Here is a 22,004-nt window from a genome sequence, read left to right as displayed (position 1 = left end):
CGTGAGAGAGCGAGAGAGAGCGAGAGAGAGCGAGAGCGAGTGAGAGAGCGCCAGAGCCAGAGGCAGGGAGAGCGAGTGGGAGAGAGGTGGAAGGAGGAGAGAAGGAGAGAGGTAGAAGGAGAAGGAGAGGAGAGAACAGAAGGAGAGAGGTGGTCGGAGCGAGAGAAGGAGAGAGGTGGTAGGAGCGAGAGAGGGAGAGAGGGAGTAGGGGGGAGGGGTGGGGGAGAGGAAGGGGAAGGAGGTGGGGAAAGGGAGGGAGAGGGAGGGAGTGGGAGGGAAGAGTGTTGTGGGAGAAAGAAAGGAGAGGGTTGGGACAGGGAGAAGGGTGATAGAGAGAAGATAGAGATAGATATAGAGTAGATAGAGATAGAGATAGAGTAGATAGAGATAGAGAAGATAGAGATAGATATAGAGTAGACAGAGATAGAGATAGAGAAGATAGAGATAGATAATAGACAAGATAGAGATAGATATAGAGAAGATAGAGATAGAGATAGAGAAGATAGAGATAGAGAAATAGAGATAGATATAGCAAAGATAGAGATAGATATAGAGTAGATAGAGATAGAGAAGATAGAGATAGAGATAGAGAAATAGAGATAGATATAGAGAAGATAGAGATAAATATAGAATAGATAGAGATAGAAGATAGAGTTAGATATAGAATAGATAGAGATAGATATAAAGTAGATAGAGCTAGAGATAGAGAAGATAGATAGATATATAGAGAAGATAGCGATAAATAGAGACAGATTTAGAGAAAGAGAAATTAGAGATACTAGTTATAGAGATAGAGAAGATAGTAGATAGACATTGAGAGAAAAGATAGAAATAGAAAAAGTAGAAATAGAAGAGAGTGTGATAGAGACAGAGTGAGACAGAGAATACAAGGAGGGAGAGTGAGAGAAAGAGAGAGACTGTGTGTGTGTTTGTGTGTGTGTTTTTGTTTGTGTGTGTCTGTTCGTTCCATATCCTGATTCTTCACCCACTAAGGGATTGCCTTGTTTTTTGCATCTTCGAGAAGCTCTCAGAGGTAGGAGGATTTACGAACGATATAGACTATCCTGGGGATGGGGTTAGCCAAATATGTATAGAAGGAAGAATGAGGTAGTTTGTATTTTTTTTGGGGGGGGGAGGTGTGTAATTTTGTGGGAAGTCGTGGTTTCTAGAGATCTGAGAGACATACCTTGTACCAGCAATAGGAGATGGACAACATGGTTGTTCCTCTGTACTCAATGGGGGGAGCAACTAGGATACACCTGAGATCATAAGAGAGAACCTTCTTCTGTAGACTCTGTTGCGGTAACTCAAAGCATCAGAGACTCACTTCCAAAGAAAATAGCTTTTGTTGTTATCCTGAAGAAGCTTCTCTGTTCTTATGTAGAACAAAGACATGGGCCTGGGGCTTAGGAGGCCCTGTGTTTCCAATTCAACCTCACACAGAGTTGAGTGTTGCTGAGGCAAACCATTTCACCTGCTTGCCTCCATTTCCTCACTGGGTGGTTGTAAGGATCCAACGAGATGGTATATTGGGAAAGGCTGTTGAGGACAGTGGAAAGAATGGAAGAGAGGTGCTTCTTCTCTTTCTTTTTCTCCTTGAGATGACCTCAAGACTGCCTCCAAATCCTCATTGTTAGAGCATTCAAACAATTCCATCCATTGGGGAATCAAGCTGAACCGTGTGCATCCCCTTGAGTGGAAAGGAGAGGAGTTCTTCACCTTGTTCTGACAATTGATATTCTGACAACTATTCCATCTTTCTCCAAACCATATTTCAAATTCATAAACAAATTCTTTGCAATCTCAAAATGTATTATGTTTTCCATTTTCTTTTGATTAGAGGAGGTGGACAAGTTTATTTATTGTACCTGTAAATATCCAGTGTAGGTGTAAAAAATCCCTTTCTCCTGTAGTTGGGGAGCCAATCTGTCATTTCTTCTTAGAGAGGTTGTGTGCTTCAAAACACTGAAAGGGTTAAGAAAGGTTAGTCCAGGATAGGCCCACATTGTAGTTAGGACTTTGGCCTTAGGTCTTGTGGATCTGAGAATACAAATAGGAGAGAACTCTTTGGGGAAAGCAGCAGCAGGGATGGGAGCCCATGGACAGTAAGCCTGACAGGTCCATAGGATGTTGTGAAATCAAAGAAAATTGGAATGATTCTCAGAAATTTTGTGCTTTGGGTAGTCTGATAGAAGTTACCCGCCACAGCAAACCAATGAACTTTACAGGTTCTGCTTTCTACTGACAGACACTTTGCCTACAAGGTTCCATCCTCTTGTTTTTCTATTGACATAGAAGGGAGTTTCTCAGTTACTGCCTTTGGATTACTTTGAATAATGAGGAGAGAGGAAAGAAGGGATGGAGAAAGGGGGAAACAGGGAAAGGGACCTTTAGGAATGGATCAAACTGGATAAAATGAAAAAAAAAAAGGATTTTTATCAATTGTGTTGAGGCTGGCTCTACTGTAAAAACACATAGGATGATGAAAGGCAATAGCTGGGCTGTGCCCAGTGAGCTGTCCGGGCTTTCTTGTACTGCTTGCTGCTCCTTTAGCTGGGAAGATGGGGTAGTTATTGGAACCAAAGCTTAGTGTTAATTTGTTGACATTTTCTTCCCTCAGGAATTCCCTCGGCTTCAACATGGGGAAGAAAAATCGGATATTGCCCCACGGTGAGAATCAATTAATCAACAAACATGTAGTCATACTTGTTCTTTTATCAGTCACTATATTAAAGGAGGAAGAGATACCCCAAAATTCATTCTAAGAGGAAAGGCCAAAAGCTCACAAACAAGAATATGCCAGATCAATCTAGAGGATAGAAAAGTAATGTGTCAAGGCATGATCCTAATGGAACAATCAGGTTAACAGAAGAGTTTAGGAGACAGGGGAACAGGGTGAACTGGTTGCTAGCTCCGTGAGGGAAGAAAAGAAGACCTCTGCGGAAAAAAGGTTGAGTAAGGAATTCAAAGATGCCTAACTCGATGGATCCTATGTGGGCTAAGCAAAGGGAAGAGTGGTGGCTGACTGAGCCGGCACACCTGGTGGACAGAAAAGGGAATTTCAGAAGAGGGCAGAGAGTGCAGGACAAAGAACAGATTCTGTTTTGGACACTTGGAGCTTCTGGTGCAGTTGGGCAAATGGGACAAAATGTCCAAGAGATATGATGTGGGAATTTGGGAAGAGAGCTCAAGTGAGAGACTGAAGCAGGTTCAATCCACCTGGGAGTGGTTAAGCTTGATGTGATAACATTGCGACATAGGAGGATGCTTTCAACTGCTTAGGACATGATCAATATTCTGATAGGTAAAAGGAGTATCCATAGTCAGAGGGTAAGGGGTATGAATGGAATAGGAAGGGATAATATCTTTTTTAAAAATGATGGAAAGGACTGCTATAGGAATGTACAGGAAGAGGGGAAAAGAGAAGTGAATGGTGTAAATGATCTACCATAAGAAAGAGAGGCTAGAAAAAAGTTTTCTCATAGATTGGAAGAGGGAGAGGAGAAGTTGGTTGAGTGAACCTTATTCTTAGTGGTATTGGTTCAAAAGGAGGCACCATAAATACTGAATAGGGACATGGAACTCTATCTTAGCCTGCAGGAAAATAGGAGGGGAATGGAATATGGGAAGGGGAAGATGATAAAAGAACAGGTCATTTTGGGCAAGTCATTGATCAGTAATGAAACACTTTTGAGGAAAGAGACTGAAAAGAAAGAGAATAAATGGGGGGGAAATACAATTATCAACGGTAAATGGAAAAACCATTTTTGAAAGCCATTTCTCTGTTGAGATATCATTGTTCTCTGGGAAATGATGAGCAGAATGTTTTCAGGGGGGAAAAAAACCCTGCAAAGTCTTCCTTGAAGAGGGTGAAATATGCCATATATGAAGTGACAGCAATGTTCTGGGGTGACCATTTGAAAATGATTTGGTTTTTCCCAGTAGCACAATCATCTACAACTCCTCTGAAGGACTTAGACAAACAAAAAATCCTATCGATTCACAGATTAGGAATAATTATATCTGAATACAGATAGAAGCATTCTCTATTTCTCTTTTTATTGCTCTACTTTTCACTTAATTTTTCTTGAGGTGTTTATTTTTCATTAAGGTGGGAGATGTATGTTTTTATTCACAACTTTGATGGAAAAGTTTGCATAGTTTGAAATGTGGTTTCTTAATTGTGGGTGGGAATCCAGGAAAGAAGCTAGAAAGCAAAAATCTTAAAAACAAATGTATCCTGGCATGGATTCTGTCAATACAAAGTTATTATTAAATAAAATTAAATTTAAAAATTAAAAAAAAACAAATGTAAAAGGAAAAAATGTGAATGTAACTAGGGGACAATATTCAAGAAATTCAATAAAAAGCCAAAAGTATCTTCACTTTTGTACTTTGGAAGTTCTAGAGTAATTTTGCATTTGAATTAGTAAAACTCAACTGAATGAGAATGTGAGAAATGACAGTGCAGAGTTTAGAAAAGTGAGAAAGGGGGAAGAATGAATGAAGGCCAGAGTCAATCCACATTATCTGCTGTGGGCCAAGCTCCATAGTAAGCACTGGGGGGATGCAAAGAATGGCCCAAGCCGGGCTCTGGTCCGGAGGAGCTCCCAGTCTAAGGCGGTGAGCCCCTACAAACAACTGTACAAAGAAGAGGGTTACCAGAAAAATGGGAAGGAATGAAGTTGTCTCTTGGGCTTCCTCCAAGTATGTGAACGAGGGAGAGCATATGCAAGAGCACACTGACAAGGGTCCGGTTGTCCTCCAAAGGCCAGGGATCACTGGGGGTAAATCATAAACCGTGAGCCGCTCCTATCTTTCCCCCACCCAAATCTGCTTGCCGATTCCTTCCCCTTTGTTCATATGGTCCCTTCTTCATTCAGAGACTTGGTCCCGGAGGAGAAGAGCTTTTTCCAGAAGGCAAAATCCCTTTTGCCAGGTCCCCCTCACCGTGTTACTCCCTGCTCCTCAAGCAGTGATGAGCAAGTGCTGGATCTGGAGGGCCAGAACGGCATCCTGGCTGCCTCCTCAGCAAGGCAGGAGGAGGAGGTACCGGGCTCATCCTGGGGGCCAAGTTCAACTTTGGCGGCTCCTTCTAGTTCGCTGGAAGTTCCCCTGGTTCTGGAGGAACCATTCCCTCCTGGTTTGCCCAGGGAACCTGAGAAAGCCATCCAGGCCTGGGCTGACAAAAGCCACAGGTCTCTTCTGAAGAGGACGCGGGACACAAGATCCGAGACATCCTCCTCCGAGATCACCTCGGAATCCTCCTCCAAATGGGACCAAGGGGACGCTTCTGAAGCCGAGGAAGAACAAACCAGAGTCATCGCGATCAAAAGGACCTTTGGTGATCCACGCAGCAAGAAAGTGCATCCAGCCCCTCCCACAGAATGCACCACGTGCCAGGAAATGCTCTACGAGCCCTCCTTCAATTGGCCCCTAGGAAAAGATGCTCAAGGCCAACAAGAGACCCCAGCCTCTTCCCCCGCCAAAGGCAGAGGGCTCTGGAAAAGGAGAGGCAAAGTCCAGCCAGCCTTGGATGCCAAGTCCAAAACATCTCCGAGGACGGACCCCGAGCAGTCCTCTTCAAGCGCCCAGAGACAAGGCCGTAGAAACCGAGGTCGCTTTCCGGGCTTTTGGAGAAATTTATTCTCTGGAGGACGATAGGGAGGGCTTGGAGCCTAGACTCCAGTTCCAGCTCTCCCCGTTTCCCCCTCCCCCCCAAAGAGAAGAAATGTGTGAAGAGACCCCTTTCAATCAAAGATTCGCGGTAGCACAGGGGTCCTCCAGACCAACCAAAAAAGTGAAGAAAGCCCCTGGGCTGGACATGAACGTGTCTGAAGTGTCAACATGTGCGGGCTAAATCCACAGAAGAAGTGGGGACTCCTGGTCTAGCTGGGAGGGGCTGGAGCCTCAGCAGAAGCACAGAATGTTTTATCTCCCAAACTCTCTGTCAAGTTGAAGTCTGAGAGCTGTCAGGACTGGGATGGCAGCCGGGCCCAGCGGTGCCACTGAGTACCTGAAGACCTGGCCCTGGAAAGAAGGAACCAGCCGGCAGTGGGTACAGGGCCAGTGGGGCAGGGATGCAGCTGGCTACCACGATTTGCAGGAGAGGGGACCTCTTGCTTTAGGGGTTCCTGGTCAGAGATTTTGGGCTTCCTGCTCAAAAGGAAACACTGAAGGGAAGCTTGAGGAACTTTGTCACACCACAATTAGAGGTGCTTAACATTCTTTTTTAAAAAATTGCACTTGCAAAGAAGCCTCCCACCATTCAGATATATAGTGGGAACAGGAAAAAGGAGAATTCATCTTCACAGGTGGACATTTAAGGAAAAAAGTTTTTACCCTCAAAAGAAATGTGCCATTGCTGCAAACCATATTCAATTCACACCTATGCACTCTGTTTGTTTATACTCCTAACTTCCCTAATAACAGGAAATTTCTCGTGAAATACAAAGATCATCCTCTCATGTAAGAATCTAAACAGATAAAACAGGTTAATTTCCTTATGATTTCCATTTCCTGATTAACTACTTGTGCTTCTCCCGAATTCTGTATTTGAAAGTCAGTTTTTCTGTTCAGCTCTGGTCTTTTCACAACAAATACTTGGAATTCCTCTATTTCCCTGAGCTCCCACCTTTTCCTAAATGTTTATCATCAGTTTTACTGGGCAGGTGATTCCTGGTTACAATCCTAGCTCTTTGCTGTATAGAAATTCATATTCCAAATACTCTGATACTTTAAAGAAAAAGTGACAAAAATCTTGTGTATCCTGTCTTCTCACTATACTTGAATTCTTTCTTTAAAGATATTTGCAATAATTCCTGTTTACCTAAAAGTTCTGGAATTTGACAACCCTATTTCTGGACGTTTCCTTTTTGAATTCTTCAGACAGTGATCAGTGTGTTCATTCCGTTTCTCTATTACCTGCTAGAATACCGAGAGTTTTCCTCAATGATATCTAACCAGAAGATGTCTAGGAAGTCCCATAATTTTAAAATGATCTCTGCTGGATCATTATTTTTTCAGTGAGATATATCACATTGTTTTCTACTTTTTCATTATTTACAGTTTGATTGATGGTGTTTGGATTTCTCATAAAGACATTAGCTTCCATTGGACGAATTATATCTTATGTTTTTGCCAAGACAGCAGCGGATTCAGAGTTATGGCTCCTTGTTTGCTGGCATCAATCCAGGGCTGCGACTTTGCTGCCTTGATCTATACCACACCTGAGCTCCTACCTCACAATAACCCTTTCCTGATGGCAAGTTGTTTTAGGTTAGAAAAATGTTCCAGTCCATCTTTTTTTTTTCTCAGTAATAACACCTAAAATGTATTTGTCATCATTTTAAAGGAATTTGGAGCATTTGCTGTGAAACCTGAAGTGAGTTCATTCTTTAGTCGGCTCTTGGTTCAAGATGGTTTGGGAGCATAGAATAGCATTTCTTTTTCTTTCTTTCTTTTTTTTTTCTTTATTAAAGCTCATTACTTTTAAAAATATATGCATGGGCAATTCTTCAACATTGACCCTTGCAAAACCTTGTGTTCCAATTTCCCCCCTTGCCTTACCATCTCCCTGAGATGACAAGTAGTCCAGTATATGTTAAACATTGTAGAAATATGGATCAAATTCAATATGTTCATACATATTTATACAATTATCTTACTGTGCAAGAAAAATCAAATAAAACCAGAAAAATATAGACAAAATAAAATGCAAGCAAAGAACAACAAAATAGTGAAAATGTTCTGTTGTGAAGCACACTCAGTTCCCACAAGCCTCTCTCTGGTTGTAGATGGCTCTCTTTATCACTAAACCATTGGATCTGGTCCGAAGCATCTCATTGTTGAAGAGAGCCACGTCCTCCTGAATTGATCGTCATATAACCTTGTTCTGCTCTTTTCCCTCAGCATCAGTTCATGTAAGTCTCTCCAGGCCTCTCTGAAATCGTCCTGCTGGTCATTTGTTGTAGAACAATAATTAGAATAGAATGTCTGGGGGATGTTTCTGGGAATAACCGGCTTGAAGCATGTAATAGGAACAAGGCCATCATGAAGGACACAATTTAGGACTCTGTTACAGTAAGTAGACTGTTATGACCAAGTGCTACAAGTTATGATTGTTACATTTGGCAGACTGACTGCTAATCACTGTTTAATGTTCATATCAAGCTGCAAGGAAGGGCAGGATGTATATCTGTAATCTTGAAACATGCAGTAAGTAACCTGAAGATGCTATTATTATTGCAATATTAGTTTAGAGAAAATATAGACCCTGGCTCTCAGATCAATAAATGAAATGCATAGATGGTACCTGGCTGGCTCCTGTACTTTCCTTTCCACTCTCATCCTACTTGGGGGAGCGGGAGCAACATCCACACTGGCACGCCACTAGACAGGGACCTGAATGCCATTGTGGAGGAGAGTGACCTCTTGGTGAGCTCAGGGATTAAGGTAAGAGGGGAAATTATTTTAGCTCCAGGCTAACACAAGTATTAGTTATAAGTAAATTTGAGTTTTGTACCTCTGGTATCTATATAGTGCACATATTGAATCAGAATGGGGCAAAAGCAATCAGGTGACAGGGACTGAGAATGTTATCAGAAAGTCTTAAAGAAGCGAGTAAAGGAAAGAGAATTGGAAATGACTAGAGGACAGTTACAGGAATTTTTAAGAGTTTATAGAAAAATGCTGCTTTTGGTTTTTACAAGAAGAAACAATCCATGGGAAGAAATGGAAGACAGGGAAAATCAATGAGGGAATATTTTAGAGAAACAGGGCCAAAAGTTTTTCCAGTTCCTATATTTTCTAATTGAAATATTTTGGAAAAAAACAGGAGAGGATAGCACAGTTACTGATAATATCTTACAAAAGAGTAGAAAGAGAATATTAAAAGATTCTGAGAGTACAGGAAAAGAGGTATTCGGGATGCAATTGATAACTGATTCTAGGTCTCTTTTATAGTCGGAAATAGAAGGAAAACTCTTTGAGTCCAGAGGAGATGTTGGTGATAATTCTGGCATTTCCACCTCCAAAGCCTCTGCCTTCCCTTACCCCAGAAGAGAAGCAAGAAATGCAAAACTTTGGCCCTCAGGAGGATAAAGAGGGCAGAGAGGTACTGAGCACAGCGGGTATGAGACATATGCTCCCACATTTACATTGGGGCAGTCACTGGGGTGTCAGAGGCCTATGTGACACAGTGCTGACCAAGTTTGTGGCACTGGCTTGTACATGATAGCAGGCAACCGGCCAGCAGGTGTCTTGTTATCAGAGGATGAATAGGGCGGCCCAACGAAAAGTCCAGAAAGAAGGAAAGCCCCTGGTATCGACCCCTTACAAAGCATTCAGGTGGACTTTACCGAACTGCCATCTGTGGGAGTCTCAAATTCCTGTGGGTTGTAGCGGACCATCTGCCTCATGGGTGGAGGCCTCCCCCTTGCCCGGGAAACTGCCTCAGTAGTCAAAAAAGTCCTCCCTGAGCATATCACTCCAGGGTATCTGCTGGTGAAGCAGGTACATTTGGACCAAGGCGCCTGTTTCACAGCTAAGCTCCTCCCATCTGTGGCCCAAACTCTAGGAATATCATGGGATTTACACACCCCATGGCATCTGTCCTCATCAGGTAAAGTGGAAAGGTTGGATAACATTAAAGGGATTAAGGGGAAAAAATGGAAATTGAATTATATGTTTAAAAATCTTTATAGGAGCTCTTTTCTTTTTTTTTTTTTTAATTTTCATTTTTTTATTTACAAAAAATATGCAATGTTAATTTTCAACATTGACCCTTGCAAAACCTTTTGTTCCAAATTTTCCCCACCTTCCTCCACCCCCTCATCTAGCTTGCCAGTATTCCAATACATGTTAAATCCAATATAGCTTTACATATTTATACTACTGCACAATATATTGTACTTCACTTGCTTCACAAGAAAAATCATATCGAGAAGGAAAGGAAAAAAAAACTGAGGAATCAAACAAAATTCAAACAAATTACAATAGATAGTAAGAATGCTATGTTGTGTTCCACTCTGTTCCCACAATCCTCTCTCTGGGTGTAGATGGCTCTCTTCATCACTGAGCAAATGGAACTGTTTTGAATCCTTTCATTGTTGAAGAAAACCACTTCCATCAGAATCGATTTTTGTATAGTCTTGTTGCCATGCATACTGATCTCCTGATTCTGCTCATTTCACTTACCTTTAGTTCATGTAACTCTCTCCAGGCCTTTCTGAAATCGTACTCCTGGTTGTTTCTTTTTTTTAATTATTATTATAGCTTTTCATTTACAAGTTATATGCATGGGTAATGTTACAGCATTGACAATTGCCAAACCTTTTGTTCCAATTTTTCCTGTCCTTCCTCCCACCCCCTTCCCCAGTGACCAATACATGTTAAATATGTTAAAGTATAAATTAAATACAATATAAGTATACATGTCCAAACAGTTATTTTCCTGTACAAAAAGAATCAGAGTTTGAAATAGTGTACTATTAGCCTGTGAAGGAAATCAAAAATGCAGGTGGACAAAAATGGAAGGATTGGGAATTCTATGTAATGGTTTATAGTCATCTCCCAGAGTTCTTTCCATGGGTGTAGCTGGTTCAGTTCATTACTGCTCTATTGGAGCTGATTTGGTTCATCTCATTGCTGGATCTGGCCACGTCCATCAGAACTGATCATCTTATAGTACTGTTGTTGAAGTATATAGTGATCTCCTGATCCTGCTCATTTCACTCAGCATCACTTCATGTAAGTCTCTCCAGGCCTTTCTGAAATCATCCTGTTGGTCATTTCTTACTGAACAATAATATTCCATAACATTCATATACCACAATTTATTCAGCCATTCTCCAATTGATGGGCATCCACTCAGTTTCCGGTTTCTGGCTACTACAAAACGGGCTGCCACAAACATTCTTGCACATGTGGTCCCTTTGCCTCCTTTAAGATCTCTTTGGGATACAAGCCCAGTAGGAACACTGCTGGATCAAAGGGGATGCACAGTTTGATAACTTTTTGAGCATAGTTCTAGCTTGTTCTCCAGAATGGCTGGATGTATTCACAATTCCATCAACAATGTATCAGTGTCCCTGTTTTCCCACATCCACTCCAACATTCGGCATTATCTTTTCCTGTCATCTTAGCAATGTGAGAGGTGTGTAGTGGTATGTCAGAGTTGTCTTAATTTGCATTTCTCTGATCAGTACTGATTTGGAGCACCTTCTCACATGACTAGAAATAATTTCAATTTCTTCATCTGAAAATTGTCTCTTCATATCATTTGTCCTTTCATCAATTGGAGGATGACTTAATTTCTTATAAATTAGAGTCAATTTCTCTAATAATAGAATGTGTGGCAGATCTCCTCCAAACACGTTTCTTAGAACTCAGTAACGTTGTCTTCCTCCAGAGATTCTTGGTACTAGAAATTAGCAAGGACAGACACATCTCCTGACTTCCCAGAAGACCTGCCCCCTGCAGGGGAGATGCAGAAGCCCAGCCAGAATTGATTAGCAAAGTTCTCCACAGCAAAGGGTCTTAATAAGTTTTTATGTCCTTTAATATCGGGGCCATGAACCTCTGCCCCTTTGTTTTCTTATAATTGGAGAAGATATACCTCAGTACCAAGGTCAATGAAGCAGTGTAGGAATTATGCAGATAAGAACCAATAATACAAGTACAAAGAACAAGCAGGAAAGGATAAATGATTTCCACGTATCCCATAATGACAGTGCAGGAAATAATTGTGGCCTTGTGTCTTCCATCCATTGGGCTGCCTGGTGGAGAAGATGCACATTTGTAAGTACCTGTTGTGATTTCTATACACAGCAAGATGAAGTCCCAACCACGGATACACCACTTTTGGCCGCTAACAGATAACCCAGCGCGATTCTGTTATCTATGGCCTCACGGGCCGGGAATTCCATGATTCCCGTAAGTCCTGGAGACCTGCAGCGGTTTCACTAGCAATTACTTCACTGGCCGTTATAATGTTAGTTAACATTAGTTAACATAGCGATCTCAAGATCTTTCTATCCTGCCCAAGGCAGAAGGAGCGCAGGAGTTTCTCTGACCCCCCTAAGAAACGACCCCAGGATCTCCTTTTTATACGGCGGGTATCGCGCTGTGGGGACTGTGAAGAGAAGTTATTTGCGCACCCGGGTGGATCCCACCCGAGGTACATTGCCCAGAGTTGATGCCGGGCTTAGACCTCGGGAAGCACTGAGCGCGGTGATCCCGTCCCGCCGGGTGTTGTTGGCCCGAGCCCCATATACAGTCACAGGTTCTGTTGATCCTCCACAAAGAAACAAATACCTTTTGGAGCACGCGCCGAGCCGCGCTTTGTGGTGTCTAAGGCTGCACTTACTCCTGGCTCCGCTCGGCAGATGCTACAACGTGGTAACAGAAAAGGAAGCTCGTCTGTGTTATTCAGGGGAGAGGAACTTGCCCGGGGGAGGTTCTGGCGGAGCGGCTTCCATTAAAATTCTCCTGTCACCTCGCAGTCACATAGAGGGATTCGGAGGCCGATAGCGACGCCTAGTGGCTGCAAAGTGCCAATACCGAGGCTGGAAAGTACCCATAGATATTGTTCAATTGCCGCACAAAAAGCGTGTCCAGTTTGGAGATGGAAAAGCAGAAAAACTGTCACTCACAAATGTGGGCGGTCCTTCTGTGCCGTTCCCTCCAGGTCCGTCAGCATCCTGCCAGAGCGCTGCGGCGCCTCGAACGCCACATTGTAACAACGCATCCCGGCCCGGAAACGAAGGACGTCATGCAAAGTGTCTCCTACCGGCTGCGCCTGCACCGGGGGAGCGAACCCCGCAGGAGGAGATGGATCTGCCCGCGCACGTGCGCCCTGACACTGTGCGGTCCATTCCTCACGGGGGGCGGATCCGACTCGCCCAGCAGCCACGAGGACCGGAATTCGCCGCCGCTCGTCCCAATTTATTTGGGGGATTCCGTTGTCACCCGGCCGATGCAGAGGCAATGACAAAGACGGGTCGTACTGGCATCGGTCTGAAAGGTGGACTGGCAAAGGGGATGTTTGCGCTCCCAGAGCAGCCCCTTTCCACACGCAAAAAGCCAGAAGCCCGACCTGGGAGCCCTGCTCTTCTCTCACCGCTTTCCTCGTCTCCTTTTTGCCGGACGCCTCGTTTTCTGGCTTCTCCTGAGGGATAAGGCGGAGACATCTGCTTGGCCGCCAGCGAGTGCTTGCTACATGTGGGCAAATACAGCAAACCCTCCGCCCCAGCTGTTCCTTCGGGCGGCACTCCCACTGCCCTGTCTTTGGCTCCTTCCACATGACTAAGTGATCATCACATGGAAGAGGTCTGGGAGTTATTTCTTTCTCATCCAGTCTGGGGGCATAACAACCAATCTCCGGGTGACGAGCCATTCTGACCCCAAATCGTGTCTTCCTCAAAGAATTATACTTAGTGAGGTCCTAGGGTGCCTGTAGCTACCCCTTTCTTCTGTTTTGGAAGTAATGTTTTGATATCTCTATTTCCCCATTCCACTGTAGCTTGTCCTTGGGAATTGAAAGGTTTCCCTGCAGACTGAATCCCGAGACCCATTTCATGAAGATTTCTCCCCAAATTTATGTTCTGATGCCCAATGAAACCCTTTTCCACATTTTGGACATTTAGATTTTGGTCTATTCTCTTTTTCTTATTTCCTTTCTGTCAGCACTGAGGCTTTATATGTCCTGATTTTCCACAATGAAAACACTTTCTTTCTCCTGAGTTGTTCCCCTTTGATTCCTGTACTGCAAAATCCTGAAAAGCTTCCACCTTAGTTTTAGCATAAAACACATGACTGCCTACTTGTTCACAACACCTAGTTATTTCATCAAGAGATGCATTTTGACAGAGACAAAATACTCTTTCTACAATCTTCATTAGCCTTCTCTTTTGCCACTTGCCTGATTAATAACTCATTAGCAGCCATCTCACCTACACTTCTTGTAATCTCCCTATAAAATCTGCAAGCTACTCTGTTGGACCTTGAGTTATTTTAGTAAATTATTCCCCTTTGTCTTACCAACCAGGGATACTGCTCCATGCTTTTGACGCTGCAGCTGCTGTTTGTTTCTAAGCACCTACTGAGTAGTGAATTTCTCTCCAAGTATCAGTGTAATCACCTGTTCCTGCTAATTGATCAACAGTAACTTGCACTTGAGCACCTGGCATCCTATTCCTTTGTTGCTGGACTTGGCATAATTCCCTAAATTCAGACATCCATTGTAAAGTTTGTCCCAGTTCTAGAAAGTTTTTGCTCTGCTTTTGTGATGAATAGGTGTTAATATTTCACAAACCAAATTATCTAATAACATGCTCATGTACGGTGATGTGGCTCCTTATTGAAAATATATATATATTTTTAATCTTTCAATATACTAAGGGCAAAAGAAGCATCTTGGTGCCATTTCCCACCTGGCCAACAATTGGATCTTGTTCCTTTATAACAGGAAAGTTTTCTAAGGAGGTTCCCATTGTATTCTCCACTTTCTTTTGCTTTCCTAAGGGCTATTTCTAATCTTGGATATGGAAGATATTCCTCAATTGGGGCATTTTAACAGCCTTCCAAAGCACTGGTGTAGAATCTTAAAGGCCTGGGTGGGGGGACTAGAAGGGGTACCTTTTTAGCCTCTGTCCATTGCAGTGGTTCTGAATTCGAAGGAGGAGGCAACTACTGTGGAGTAAAGAAAGGAGTACTTCGCCTTTGAATGCTAGTTTGAGTTCTACCTTCCTCTTTTTTCTCCTTTGTCCTAACTTCTTTTTTTCTTCTTTTTTTCTCCTCTGGCCTAGCTTCCTGTATGCCAGCTTCCTCTTTTATTTCCTCGGTCCTAACTTCCTCTTTTTTCCCTCTGTCCTAACTTCATCTTTTGTCTCTTCTTGGCTAGCTTCCTGGGTAACAGCTTCCTCTCTTTTCTCCTCTGTCCTAACTTCTTCTTTTGCCTCCTCTGGGCTACTTTCCTGTGTACAAGCTGCTTCTTTTTTCACTTCTGTCTCTAGGGATGCCTAGAGAAGGACAGAGCTATAGAACTGGGAAAGCTTGGGGCTTGGGACCTGTTTCCCTAACCATAAAGACTCACCTTTAGGCTGTCTCTTAATGCAGACACACTGGGCTTGAAAAATACCTCAACCTCCAAATTTGAATACTGATTAGGTTAGCTGAATTTCAGTCTCCCTCTCCCCACCAACTCTCTGGAGTTCTTGAAAGGAGCCTTCTTTGCATCTTACAAGGGTGCTTTTAAAGTGCCTTCTTTTTCTTTTGAATCCTGGGAAAGGGCTAAATTCTAGGAACTTTTTGCTCCTAGCATTTTCTCCTACTTTTCTTTGGCATTTGTTATTGTTAGATGGGCCATCAGCATTATTAAAGGCAGCCCACAGAAGGGACCTGATGCATTTCCTGCAATAGGCCCCATTCGCGAATGTCACCATCTCAACCCTGGAGGAAACCCCCTTTTTAATCTGCTCCCCAGATGTTTTCTCTAGGCTTCAAACTTTGGGTTTTCAACTGTCCTCCAGCCTGCACATGGGAACTGATTGGGACACACAACACACAACCAGATGCTCTGCTGCTATCTTCAGTTTTCACATTCTCTCCTGGCTTGGACCCCCAAAATTTCTACTACCCTTGTCAGCTTGAACCAGTTACATGAAGTTGAAAGTTACATGAAGTCTGGGAAAGATTTGTATTAAACGGCGCTCCCGCTTCAAATGTTTTTTCAGGAGGCAGAAGTTGCTGAGAAAAGAGCTCAGTATCTCAGGTTAGAGTTAAAGGGAAACCAACAGCTGTTAGCAGCAGAGTGGAAGAAACATTGAGGTTTGGACCCCGAAAAAGTTGAGATGGTGGGTGAGTCCTAGGTTTCACTAGGCTGAGTCTTTCAGCTTTAAAAGAGACAAGAGTGCTGGGTGTGTTTTGGCTCACCGCTTTTGCCTGAGGGCATAAGTGTTAATCAGTCCCAGGATTAGAAAGAAAAAAAGCACTTTAAAGGATGGACTTGTCCAGAGAGATTGGGAATTCAGCTAATCTATTCAGAGTTCAGGAGTTGAGAATGAGGCATTTTTCTCAAGCCCAGTGTTTGTTTCTGCATTAAGAGGCAGCTTAAAATCTCCATAGGGATGGGGTGTGGACAGGTAAAAACTTTTATTCTTCCAAATCCTTGCAGCCTCCCTCGTATCTCTTAGAGATAGAGCCGACAAAAGAAGACCTTTTGTCAATCCAAAGCAATTCCTAAAGAATTGTGCCAGAGCTTAGAGCTCCCAACGACGACCCAAGCCCGACCCGAGGGCTTTGGGTGTCCACTGCAAGATAAGGAAAGAAAAAAAAAAGTCTTACCTTGTCCAGAGTTAAGAAAACTAATTCATGGCAAAACCCGAAAACTTTCGCATTCTATAACGTAACCTTCCTAGACGTCCCTAGAAGGTGTCACAAAGGGCCCTCCCAGAGGACCATTTGCCAAAAAAAACAGGATTTCGACCTCACAGCGTCCTATGAGCGACAAATCCCCCCAAGACTTCAAGAGTCTCCCAGCGAGCTCGAATTAGCCCGGGCATCTGAGCCGCCCCCGTTATAGAAGCATGACATGGTGGGTTTGCCTCAGTGGAAACCTCCTAAGAGGGCCACCAACATTGAGGGCAAGGTAGCAAAGGAGAGATGTGGTAGGAGTGGGTGTGTTCTCCTTTCAACAGCTCCTCTCTTAACACTAGACAGTCTGCATTTTCTATAGCCCTGGGCTCCTGGAGCAGCAAGTCAGGGGCCTAGCCCTGCCTTCCATCAACATACAGTGTAAAAGGCTCTAGGCCCAAGCCTAATCAGGGCCATGAGATTCCCAGATTTCTCAAAAGGCAAGGTGGGAGTGGCCCCAAGTACTTGGGCGAAGTAAACCTTAAAGAAACTCTAGCCCCAGGAAGTAAAAAGCTTAGCAGCAACCATAGTGTGGCCACAAATTAAAATAGCTACTTACTTTTGGTCTATGCAGTCACACCTGAACTCAAAACTCCCAGCAAATATTAGCTGCAGTCCCAAAGGATTTTATCTTTTACAGTTATCATTAATCAAGAACTTCAGATGAATCTAGTTCTCAAGAATCACAGTAAAGGGTTTACAGCTTGTACAGCTATCTTTCTTATATAAGTAGAAAGTTTTAAATTTAACATTACACAGATCTTGAAGTTCACAAGTAACTGAACCAAACTTCATATAACTTATAATTGCCCAACAGAGATGACAAATTTTAAGGCATAACTCAGTTACAAATTGCCCAATACCTCTAGAAAACACACCATCTAAGTAGGAAGGTAAACTATCCCATCTTAGTCCCTCAGCATCTCAAAGAATGGGGGAGGGAAAACAGGGAACAAGTCTAGAGAACATAGAAAAGCACAAGGGAAAGACAGAAAGGTCTTTCCTAAAAGTATTCACCGAATTCTTAAATGGCTTCAGTTTCTCCCATTAACCCATTTCTTGCTGCAGTCAAGGAATGAGGGGAGAAAAGAAATAAAAAGCCATCTTCCAAAGAATTTAATTTGCCTTGACCTGAAATTTTATTCCCCAGCCATCATTCAAAGGTCTTTCTTGAAGCTGTAACCTGGGCAGGGTTGGAGCCCAGGAAAAAACCCTTTGTTGGCAGGGACATAGAACGCCAATCCAGAAAAGAATAGAACCAGAACTGAGTGTGCTAAGAGCAAAAGGTCTTAGGACTAAGAAAATTAGTAGCAAGAGTTCCCATCTGTAGGGTTAGGTAGGAAAGTGTGAGACAGACAGACCTAGCCTGGTTTACCTAGGTTATCTCTCCACAAGCAGCTAAGAAATAGTTTTAAGTAGTGCCCTGAGGCTAAGAAAAAAACCGAGAGCAGTTTAAAATCCCCAGTCTTTGTAGACAGCCTTGTGAGCATGCAAAAGCGTAATTCTGAGGCTTCTACAGTTAACACAGGATGACCAAATCAGGGACACCGAGTCCCGTTTAAAATGTATGGGACGAGCACACTTCCTGAGGGCTGGAAGCTGCAGCTTTAAGAGCCAGGTAAAGGCCTGGGAGGGGCGCGGCTCACTTGTCCAAATTGCTAGCAAAGTTTCGTTTTAAAAGTTGGTGAAACTCTTTCCGGAGATTTGAGAAGATTTAGATTGAGTCCCCAATCTCCCCACTGTACAGTAACCCCAAGAAGGGGGCAGGATAGAAGCATTTAAACGGCAGGTTGCCAAGCCACATGGGAGAGGTCCGAACCAGGCCTCGAGTTCTACACTCCCCACTCCGTGGAAGAAGGGGGAGGAAAGGCCAGAGGTGGGAGGAAGAGCTGCCATCTTATCCAGCGCAGTTCATCCCGAATGGCGAGGGCTCCTCTGGTGATTCCAGCTGGAACTTGAAGGCGGGGCAGCTCATCTAAGCCCCCAAATCTTGCTGGGAGAGCAAAACCTGAAGGGAAGACCGCTTACCCCTGTCCAGGGAGTAGCTGCCGTGGGCAGAGACATTCTCTAAACTCACCCCAATTCAGTGACCTTTCTCCTCGTGGCTACAGCCTGACCATTAGAGACTCCATTGCATTTAACAGTGGAGTGGGAGAAGGGCTCAAACACAGCTCCTCTTACATTTCTCCGGCTATCTCCCCAGAACAGAGCAAAGAGAGCGCTGGCCTGGGACCCCGAGAGGGGTGGGGTCCCCAGAACGGCCACATGACCACTCTTTGGTCTGGGGTGGTGTTAAAGAGACACTTCCTCTTGTGTCTCAACAGTTCCTGCTGGAGAGCAGGACTATCTGGTGACGGAAAAAAAAAAAAAAAAAAAAAGACTAGAAATGTATTGAGATGCAAAGGAAGGGCCTTTCTCTCTCCAAAGGATTTGGTCAGAGGGAGTTTCTTCAAGCAAAGCATCTGCTCCAGGAAAGACTTTAGAGAAGCCTTTTCACCTGAAATGGAAGTAGGGTGAGACGGAACACAGATCTTCTCCCCACTACCTTTAGAGATAGAGTGAGACCAAAGAAAGAATGCAGATTCTTCCCGGAAGAATACTGCCTGAACAGCTCAAAACCCAGATTGGTTCTGAGTGCCCCGAAAAGGTTGGGGTCCAGTTTGATCGCCAAATCATCTAGCTTCCGGTGTTCCCGGTCAGGGAACCAAATGTTGAGGTCTAGCTTTGGGGTACGTAAATGAAATTAGGGTTAAGGTCTAGTGGCAGGTTTGGGGTACAGATTTGGCGCAAGGGGGTCTAGTAGTGGCGCGAGTTCCCAATAAAAGCATTTATTGGCCCAGAGAGCTAGATTGATAAAAGAGGTTTATTATTAGATAAGCAAAGTTAAAGTATAGGGGAAGGTAGAGATAAGGAGGGCACTGGACAAAGGGTCCTCACATGGCTGCCATGTTTGGAATCTCTGCAAAGAGGGGTTCCCAGCGTGGCCTTTTTATAATAGGAGACTTAGCTCGAGGGGCTTTTCAGTGTAGCCCCAAAGTTGGCTCATATGCGGGTGGGGCTGGGAACAGGTCAGATCTTCTATTGGAATTCAAAGGGACCAGGATTTGTGAGTTAAAGGGCAATTTACATTAACTAGGAGAGGCTGGGAATCTAGAAAGGAATCTTTCCCACATCAGAAGGAGGATGGGCCCTGATGAGACGCACCCCAGATGCCTGGTTCTGAGCCCTTGCCTGCTGGGCCATCTCTGTGGGAAGGAAAGGAACAGCTGCCCTGCTGCCCGTCCCCCCGGGCGTCCTGTGCTCCCTTTTCCAGCCAGAATGGCCGTGGTTTCCTCAGGGTTCTGGATGGGCCACGATGGTCCCCTCAGAACCGGGAGGTTCAGTCCCACCTTGTCTCTCCCAGAAATTCATCCCAACATCCCCAGCTAAAAGGGGGGCCTGAGGAGGGTCAGAGTGAAAGGGGACAAAGTCCTGGGCAATTCCAGGAGTTCCCTGCCAGAGGGGGAGGGCTGCCTGAAGTCTCCTTGCCCAAAGGGCTCCCAGCAGGATCCCGGAATAATCCACCTGGAAACAAAGTCCTTCCAAACCACTGGTCTCTGCCACAGCTTCTTTATTCACAAAATGTCCCAGGCAATGTGGGGGTGCCTGTGTGTGTGTGTGTGTGTGTGTGTGTGTGTGTGTGTGTGAGTGTTAAATGAAGCCCTCCCCCCCCCACCATGTTCCTCCAATTTCCTCTGCTGGGAGCACTTTGGGGAGACCCTACTTCACAATGAAGCTTTGGTTTAATGTTATTTTTTTCCCTGAGATTTGCTCCAAAGTGGGAAAAATGAGCCCCTGAGAGGACCCTGACCTCCCCATGTGAGGGGCAAGTTCCCCAAAGAGCCAAAAGTGGATCTTCCATGGGAAGGGTCTCAGATTGCACAGGGACAGTCAGGGGACAGGAGGCAAGTTCAAATCTGGCCTCAGGCACTTACTGGAATCACTTTGTGGCCCAAGGCAAGTCCTTCACCTTATTTGCTTCAGTTACTTCATCAATCAAAGGAGGTGCAGGGGGAGCTGCAAAGCCCTCTAGGAAAACCTCAACATGGGGTCACTGAAGATTAGACCTGACTACAATGAGTGAACCTTGTCGGGCCCATTTCCTAGATCCAGAGAATGAAGGGACCAAACCAGATCACAAGGTCTCTGAGGTCCCTGCCAGGTCTGGCTATAGGATCCTTTATTTTCTTATAGATAATCAGGGTGGGAAGATGGCCTGGGATCCAATAGGCAAAGGCATATATAGCGAAGTATTTTATGTTTGACTCTCTTCCTTTTTCTTCCACAGCTCTGACTGGTTTTCACTGCCAGGAGCAGCAGCATCCCTTACCCCAGGACTGAACTGATCTCTTGAACTGGAATCACGGAGCAAAGTGGCCCCATCTCAGCCACTCAGGTGTGTCTCCCTCAGGCTGGAGGGCGGAAGGCAGGAGTCATAAGCTCTGATCTAAAGGGTTTCTGACTGCAAGAACTCCGTCTTGGAACATGTCTATGGGCTGTGGTTGGGAGTAGGAAAGGAATTAGCTTTGGGGTAAAATCTCAGGATTGTTCTACTCTGAACTGTATAAAGGCAAAGGAGTCATTCTAATCTCCTGGGAGTCATTTCTCATCTGTAAAGTAGAGATTTCAGGAAAGATTTCCTCCAAATGTTCCTGGAACTTCATAACTCATTGCTCCCAACGCCCTGAGTACAAAGATTTATCTGTAGATCCTGGATTTCTACCTTCTCAGGTGGGGAAGATGGGCCTGCAGGTGTCTCTGTTCTAGTGGTTGGAGAGTGGAAATCTGTCATCAAAATCCTGGACTGAGGAACCTCAGAGGTTCCTTTCATCACTAACTGATGGATGCTATAATCCTCCATAAAGAGTGAGACCCACGAGCAGAGGAAAATTATGAGCACTGGACTTTCTAGAATGACTCTTCCAAATGGATGACACTGCGCCCTGAGCAGGAGACCTGGCTCACAAGGACCCTGGTGCAGGGAACTGGATGAGCAGCAAGGCCACAATTTTACAGACTTTTAAGGAAATTCTCATCTCTGAAGGATTTAGTAAATCTTGTGATAAAATAGAACTTTTCGTGAGGTTTCTTCATCACAGGTGATTGAGTGAATTCAGGTCACAAAACTATTTTCCTACAAAAGGCACCTCTGGGATGGAGCCTGACTTGGAACAAGGGAAAGTGAGGTCAAAATATAATTTCGCACTTATGATTTCCCCTGGACGCAGGGACTCAGCTGGAGATGCCGCAGGCAGTCTGGTCCCCGGAATTCTTCTGAGACTGAGACTTCTCTGTGGAAAATGGAATAAGAGGAATGGAGCCCATCATTATCTAAAAATAAATGTACCGGGAGACAGGGAGAAAGTATATAACGGTCACTCATCTCGCACCATTGTCTTTGTCTTGCACATGGACCTGGCTAATGTCCCTCTGTTTCCTCCAGTGTGACCTGGAGATCAGAGCCCGGGCTGCTGTAGAGAGACGGGTCGTGGCTGGTGCGGAAAAGTCCCTCCTCAGTCCCTGACTCAAGCAGCTGACTCGGCTGTAGCATG

The 22,004-nt window shown here is 44.4% G+C and overlaps 1 long non-coding RNA gene across 2 annotated transcripts; it reads left to right on the top strand.

The window, feature by feature from the left end:
* The first annotated feature begins 653 nt into the window (after nucleotides 1-653).
* On the top strand, nucleotides 654-21,450 carry LOC127546162 (uncharacterized). Of its 2 annotated transcripts, none has more exons than XR_007950020.1 (3): nucleotides 654-1,033; nucleotides 2,621-2,670; nucleotides 20,741-21,450. It is a non-coding gene; the product is annotated as an uncharacterized LOC127546162 (long non-coding RNA). The 2 variants fall into 2 exon arrangements; XR_007950022.1 differs by lacking the exon at nucleotides 20,741-21,450 and adding an exon at nucleotides 4,886-5,014.
* The last annotated feature ends 554 nt before the right edge of the window (nucleotides 21,451-22,004 follow it).

The sequence above is a fragment of the Antechinus flavipes genome, chromosome 1, assembly GCF_016432865.1.
Source record: "Antechinus flavipes isolate AdamAnt ecotype Samford, QLD, Australia chromosome 1, AdamAnt_v2, whole genome shotgun sequence".
Lineage (NCBI taxonomy): Eukaryota > Metazoa > Chordata > Mammalia > Dasyuromorphia > Dasyuridae > Antechinus > Antechinus flavipes.
This window is presented reverse-complemented; position numbering and strand designations above follow the sequence as displayed.